General features: G+C 41.5%; 1 protein-coding gene across 2 annotated transcripts in view; it reads left to right on the top strand.

Annotated features, from left to right (window-relative positions):
* Positions 1 to 798: 798 nt before the first annotated feature.
* Positions 799 to 7264, top strand: part of ripor3 (RIPOR family member 3) — a 37608-nt gene continuing 31142 nt past the window's right edge. Inside the window, exon 1 of one of the 2 annotated variants that reach the window (XM_058631941.1) lies at positions 799 to 1490. The gene's annotated coding sequence lies outside the window, so the exon portion shown is untranslated. The remainder of the gene's footprint in view (positions 1491 to 7264) is intronic. The other variant, XM_058631942.1, reaches the window with a different exon arrangement.

Here is a 7264-nt window from a genome sequence, read left to right as displayed (position 1 = left end):
TTATAAAGTGACAACAGTGCGTTGTACTAAAAAGACAGGATCAAAAGAACAGTGCAAAGAAAAATTATATCAATGCAAGATAATAGCAGGATCAAAAATAGACAAATGCTGGGTTTTGTTGATCACTCTGACGGCTGCAGGAACTTGTATCTGCGGCCTGATAGAAGAGGCTGTAAATGTAAATAAATGTTTGATCATTCTTACGTTACAATTCCTGTGCGTGGATCTCCAACAGTTTGATAAATGAGGGACAATATATCACAGTTTGTCTCAGACTGATCTGGAGAATTTCACAAACATAACAACTAACAGCAAGTTCAATGTCCTGGGTCACTGTGCACAGTCTCATGAGTTGTTGTTTTTTCTTCTTTCTTTTTTTTAAACATGGCATCATGGGAAAGTTTGCCTCTGCATGGAGCTGCTTTTTCTTAGATGTTCACTTCCTCTCTTTTGGAAACATTTCCAATCGTATAGATCCAGACGTAATGAGTCGGCTCAAAGTTTATTTTCTTACTAAGGCACGGCTGTGGTTCAGTGTTACTGATGTATGTGGTCTGTATGAAAGAGCCAAGTTCTTCAATTTAAAGCCAAACATGATACTCAACCATGTGGAGAGAGGGGGAGTGGGGAAGAGGAAGAGAGAGGGAGAGGAAAGGACAGGACAGGAGGAGGGATTCTGAAAGTTTTTCTTTTTCAACTGCATAAAAAGAAAAATAAAGAAAGTAAGCAAAGGATCGGAAGGAGAGGGGGGTAAACTGAAGACGAAAGAGGGAGAGGAACGGAGAGTATCTCCAAGGGAAGGAAGAAACAACAAATAGGGATTTTTTTTGATTTGGATTGAATTGAAAAAACAGGAGCATCTTGAAGACTAAGAAAAGGATGAGGAAGAGGAGGAGAGGTGTTGTTTGGAGACAAGGAATTGGGAATGACAAGTGTTCATAGTGTTGAAGGAGGGAGGGAGAGAGAGAAGGAGACAGGGGAAAGCAGAGAAGGAGCTGAAAGTGAAAGCCGAGTTTGGAAAATTATCAAGTGACAATAGGAAAAGAGCAGATTGTCAGAGTTGGAAGCGCTGAAAGGAGGAGGAGAGAAACAGAAAAAAAAGGAGGGGAGAAGAAACTGAGGGAGAGAGAACAGAGGAAGAGGAGGAGGAATAGAGGCAGCGCTGGAAAGTAAATTGTGGACCAGAAGCAGATGTGAGCAGCAGTGACAGAGAACAGAGGGGAAGGAGAAAGAGGAGGAGAGGAAGAAGAGAGGAACTAAAGTCTCTGACGTCGATGTGAAACCTTCTCAAGCTGCTGAATGCTATCAGGACCAAGCAGACAGCTGCCAAGCCCCCCCCCCCCAACACACACACACACACACACACACACACACACACACACGCAGGCACGCACACACAGATAGTGCTGGAAATGACTTGTCCACTGAGGCTGTTTGGTGTGGCGGACTCACAGTGACAGTTGGAAATAACCGGTTCCACATCCAGTCAGGTAAGTTCAATATGCTTTCAGTGGCTATAATGGATTATTTGAAGATTTGCATTATGAGTAATTCTTAAGTTAAAGAATGAAAGAACATATTTAATGTCCCTACAAAGAGGAGGAGGACATGTTCTGGCTTGTTTGGTTGTTTGGTTGCTGGATGATCTTCGGGTTTATTTGAACATCAGCGCGAGAGATTTGTCAAATTACAGTATTTACAGCAATCCTCTTATTTGTTGAGGATTTCCTTTTGTAAAAGTCATGTCATACTTTGACAATAATTCAGTGACATTCTCTATTCATTTTAGCTGCAGAAACTCTTGTTTGAAGAGTGTGGATTTGTTTTGTCACAGCGAGAACTATTGTATGTTGTACTATACTGCAGTGTGGAACAATCGTTGTACTTTTTATTCATATGGATTATTGTATGCAAATTATGAAGTACACACATCATTTGAATGTATGGGGTATAAACAGACCAACAAAACAGACAAACTATAATAACCAAACATTTTAACATAACAAAATAAAACAGCAACAACTGAATTTCTTCAATCCAACCGGTGCTTTAAATGATCCTTTAAATCAAAATGAATGCAAATATAAATCTCTAAACTGATCATCCTCAACTAAACCCTCAATGGCTGCCACAAGTCTTCATAAAGATGCCGCCTGACATAGTATTCATGATTCATGTTTCCAAGAGAGAAAGCACATTTCATAGCAAAATAGGATATGACAATTGTATTTTTCTGACAACTTGTCTTTAATAAATAAAAAGAAATTTGTTAGTGGACTTGAGGTTATTGCTTAACAACTATTCTGCGGATCTGCTGCTGCAGGTGGTTTGGCTTTGATGGTCCATGCACTATAGACACTTGCACGATTTAAACCATTTATTGAGTTGCAAGCCAACCCACTGCTCGACTGATGCTCCTGATGGGAGCTACAATACCTCTGAGCATTTTCTAAATCTTAATTTTGAAACCATGCGTTCAGTTTCAACATAGTAGAGAGTATGAAGGAGGAGGAGTGTGAATGGTAATTGCAGACGGTGACCTTGCGTCTCTTGAGTCCTCACCAAAGCCTGCAGAGGATGAACTGCAACACTTAAACATCCGCTAATGACTACAAAGGAAAATGAATGGCACATTTCACCTTTGATGGGTCTGTAATGACCATTGTGCAGGTTCAGTGCAGGTGGAGTCTGCTCTATAGTTCAGACTGTCTGTGACTGTCTGTGACTGTGATCTGTCTCGATCCACAGCAAGAACTGAGCAGCTTGTGTGTTTCACATTTGCAATGTCAGGTCTTTAGTTTCATCTCCACAAACAGCAGCAGCACAAATCTGCCACGGGAAACTCTGGCTTAACGTTTGTGCACTTAAGTTTTACAGCAATGCTCAGCTGCTCATTCGCTCTTCTGCCGTCGCTCATTAACTTACTTTGGTGCACGGAAATGCTACAAAAATAATATAAAAACAGATGTTACGTTTCTGACTGGGTCAAGCAGGGATCTAAAGTAGTTCAGTTGCTGCTGAGTTTCGCACCAAATTGAAGGATATAAAAGTGCAACCATTGTAACACTGTCACTGGTCTGCATGTAGTCACGTTGTTTTCTGATGCATTTGTTAACGGCATGTTTGTGAGGTGGAATATGACTCACCACGGCACTGGAAAAGAGGCTTTGTTTACTTGCTTTGGTGTGAAAGGTATCACACAGGTAAAAATCACAATGATTAAAGACAAACACCATGTCAAAGCAGGTGATGTCCACAATCAGGGGCTGTATATGAACATGCAAATGACTTCAAATGTTACTGAGGACATTTTTGGTCACATTTAGTAAATAATCCATCAGAAAAAGCTCTGGAAAATTCACAGCACAGGTGAATGTCCTGCCTGCCTCCTGCTTGCCCAAGCCAAACCTCCACCCCAGACATTCTCTTGCTGTTGTAAATGTGTCTGACCCATGCGGGTGTCATATGTGAACATCAAATCACAGGAAAATATTGTATAGTTCATGTACGAAAACGGAAAAACGGCTCAAGAACATTGCACAAAAACATTAAAAGCTTTCTTCAATCATTATAAATATTGCGAAATCAAACCTTTGAGAACCAGCACTGCTACACTGATCTGTCCAGTATGTTGACCCCACTGCCCCACACAAAAAAATACCACCACCAGCTTTAATAAATAAAAAAAATTGTTCCAGTGTCCCTGCGCGTGGGCATCAGTTTCTCATGAACGCCCTGAGTGAGAGCAGCTCAAGCTTATGTGCATCCAGAGAAAACATGACCCCAACAAGCCAGGTGAGGGTCCACTCTGTGCCGTCTTCTCTCACTCCACATCTCTGTCTGTCTACTTCTGTCTCTCTGTGCCCCTCCGTGCACTTCAGGATTTCCTGAGGTTATAGTTCTGTTGGGGGAGGGTTTGTGATATGGGTAATTGATAACTTGCTTGGAGGTCACACCACATGAGCTTGTTTTTGAGTTTAACTCCAACACTTTAAGGCTGAGGGAAAAGTATGTGCGCTTGTAAGAAAGCTGGTGCAGCTGCCTCTGTTGTGCAGCCAAGTTGAAATTCTACTAGTTTCACAGTAAAGGCTCTATTGACAATGACGATGCCAACGCATTATAATGATTACACAACACATTATGAGGTTAATAGCGTTTTCTTTGTGCACTAATGGAGTGTGCAGATGTTTATGGTTGTGGTGTTTGTGGGTTTATTGTCACTGGTGTGTGTGTGTGTACTGTAATTGCCTCGTTAGGACTTTCTCTGGCATAAACACTGATCTTGTCAGTTGTCCTCATGGAGACCAAAACCTGGACTTCATGAGCGAGGACTTCATTTCTGAGAAACTAGTTAAATTTAGAGCTAACATTTGAATTGTTGTTGGGTTAAGGACGGTGACGGTTAAGCGTTAACTGATTTAACTTTACCCATTTAGGGATAACGCTTTGGTTACACTGTCCAAATGAATGGAAGTCAACGCAGTGTCCTCCTAATAAAACAGCTGCACAGATCTGGAACAACATACTCAGCACTTTTAAAAGGAAAGATGACATGATGGGTGAAGTCCAATAAAACCATACTGTATCATCCCTTCAGCTCTGTTACCTCCATTAAATACCTGCGTTTGAAACATGTGACGTTAATGATAATGCCTCCTGTTGGAGCTGAGTGAACTCAGGTCTGGACTGAACTCGGCTGTTTTTGGCTGCTTTGTGGTCTAATCTGTGATGCTATGTGGAGCACTTTTACATCAATAAACCATTAATTCACTTATTCATTCAGACACATTAGCATAAATACTGCAAATAAAGAAGAGACAACTGAGTTACCCTTTTGTAAACTCTGTGTCTCTGTTTTTTCATTTTCAAACCACTGCTCTGGCAAAGAACAGGGAGAGAAGTAGAACTAAATGGTGATGACAGCGTGAGCGGCAGGTGGAAAAATAAAGGAAGTGTTTGAACCAAAAAGGTTTTTTGTAATAGAAAAGCTTGGGTTGAACGGTTTGGGAATAAAGTGAGAAAAGTGAGGTTGAGATGGTTCGGTCATGTGCAGAGGAGGGACAGTGAATATAGTGGACAAAGGATGTTGAAGATGGAGCAGCCGGGCAGGAGGACATGAGGACAGTTGGTGTAACAGAAGAGGACATAGGGTGAGAATCGAAAGAAGAAGAAGAAGAAATGTGTGATGGTGGAGTGTGTGTGTGTGTGTGCATGTGTCAGTTTACATGCCATGAAACAGCTGTTGCCAGGTATGGAGACCAACAGCCTGGTCCTAATGAGGCAGAATGGTGTGCGGTGTCTTAACAAGAACAGCCACACAAGCCTTGTGTGTGTCCTGTGCAGATTTACAGCCTCAGTGATTTAAAGCAACAATCTAATCCTGTCAAGACAGCAACGCAATTCCCTAATGTCTTCCCCTCCACAACTAGGCATGCAGACACACCACCTATACCTATATATCTCCAAGTAGTCATGACGTGACATAACCAGACATCAGCATGCGAGTATAGAGACACACAGAGCCGATCTTGCCCCCTGGTCTGTGACCTCCAGCTCAGTGAACTCTCTGGAGAAATGACGAACTGGAGGAAGAATCCACAGCAGACTGAAAATCCAAACCCACTGCTGCACCATACGACCACGGTTTGGACAACACAGAATCATGTTCATGTGTTCACTTGGTGCAAAAGAGAGAGATCTTGTTTTATTTAAGACGTCATGTGACTTTTTTACCTTAAAGGCACAATATGCAACGTCCAGCCTTAGAGTAGAGTACTGACTCTCCTTTGTGTGTTGTTATTAGCTGGGGCCATTTGAACACTCCCCATTGGCATATTCACTACCTGTTGAAAGGGAGTTAGGGAATTCTCAACGTGGCCACTCTGTCTCTCTGCCTCAGTCTCATGAGAATTCAGAGTGAGACTTGAGACTCTTACAAAAACAATTCAAGCCATTTATTGAGGTTAAAATGAGGCCTTTATGCAGTTGCCCCATATTATTACGTTTTAGTACAGCTAGGCGACGAAGCGATAACAACATATATCGCGATAGAACTTTTCCTTGATATAAAAACAAAATACACATGACAGAACTTTGATAGAACTCATTTCACCCAGGTTTTGAGCCCGAACAACCAATGACAACGAGAGAAATGGCGCTTTGAATCAATCATGTGGCTGGAATAGCTGCAGAGCTCTGTGTCATGTTAGGCTGACGCACACAGTGTAAGACAAGCAGGGGGAGGCATGTGCGGTCTTACTCTCATGACCGCAGCCACGCACACCAACATGCCAGAAGTGAGAGCGAGTCAAAAGAGAAAATGATGACAGGAAAATCAAAACGAAATCGCGAGTCACAGTGTTACCAAAGGAGACAGAGAAGACATCTGAAGCAGTGCCATCCCCAGGAGAACACACAAAACTCATGTGAACATCAGTCTGAGAAATAAGTCGCTCTCCCTTTAAAACTAATTTGACGTCTGCATCACACCAGCAGACCATAGTGTCTTCTCTGTCTAGCACGCTGCCTTATGTGACAAAAACGTTGATATCACATACACAATCACCTACTTTATTGCCAAAGACGTGGCGCAATTAAGCCCAGTCGTAAATAACAGATTTAAGCGGCTGATAAAAAGGAGCTGTGAAGTGTCATACTTTGTCGTATTTGTGTTTGTCTGTTTGCCAACAATTGAACCTATTTCAAGCTCCACAAAGGAAACGAGAAAGCGTGTTCCTGATATTTAAATATTTATTTGAAACTATCACAGAATTTGTTTTGTTCCCCCTGTGAAACTTTGAACCTATAGGTATTAAGATTGTAGTTCATAAAAATAAACGCTATTTAATCCAAAATAACCTTTTCCTGTCTTTACATTCCACTTAAGAGTAAAGGGGAACCTTTAAACTTGATGGAAATAATGATGCGATTCATGAGATAATGCTATAGAATGATATGAAAAAGTACATTGTGATAAGATAAGCTAAACTGATTGACTGGACCAATTAGCCCAGGTTGAAAAATCTCAGAATTTCCTTTTAACTCGTACGTTTTTTGTTTGTTTAGTTGGTTTTTAGAGCTCCATTTTTAGGATTGTCCTATACTACTTCCCATGTTGCAATTATGAGTTCACGAGTTCCACTTGACTGCTGCACGGGACGTTCTGTAGTGGCAGAAAGTAGTTCACGTGTCCATCTGAAGGCAATATTGCCTGAAAGTGAGCTCAATCACAACAGTACTGGTGTTCATATGCGACTATTAGTGG

Source organism: Solea solea, chromosome 6 (genome assembly GCF_958295425.1).
Source record: "Solea solea chromosome 6, fSolSol10.1, whole genome shotgun sequence".
In the NCBI taxonomy this organism is placed as follows: Eukaryota; Metazoa; Chordata; class Actinopteri; order Pleuronectiformes; family Soleidae; genus Solea; species Solea solea.
This window is presented reverse-complemented; position numbering and strand designations above follow the sequence as displayed.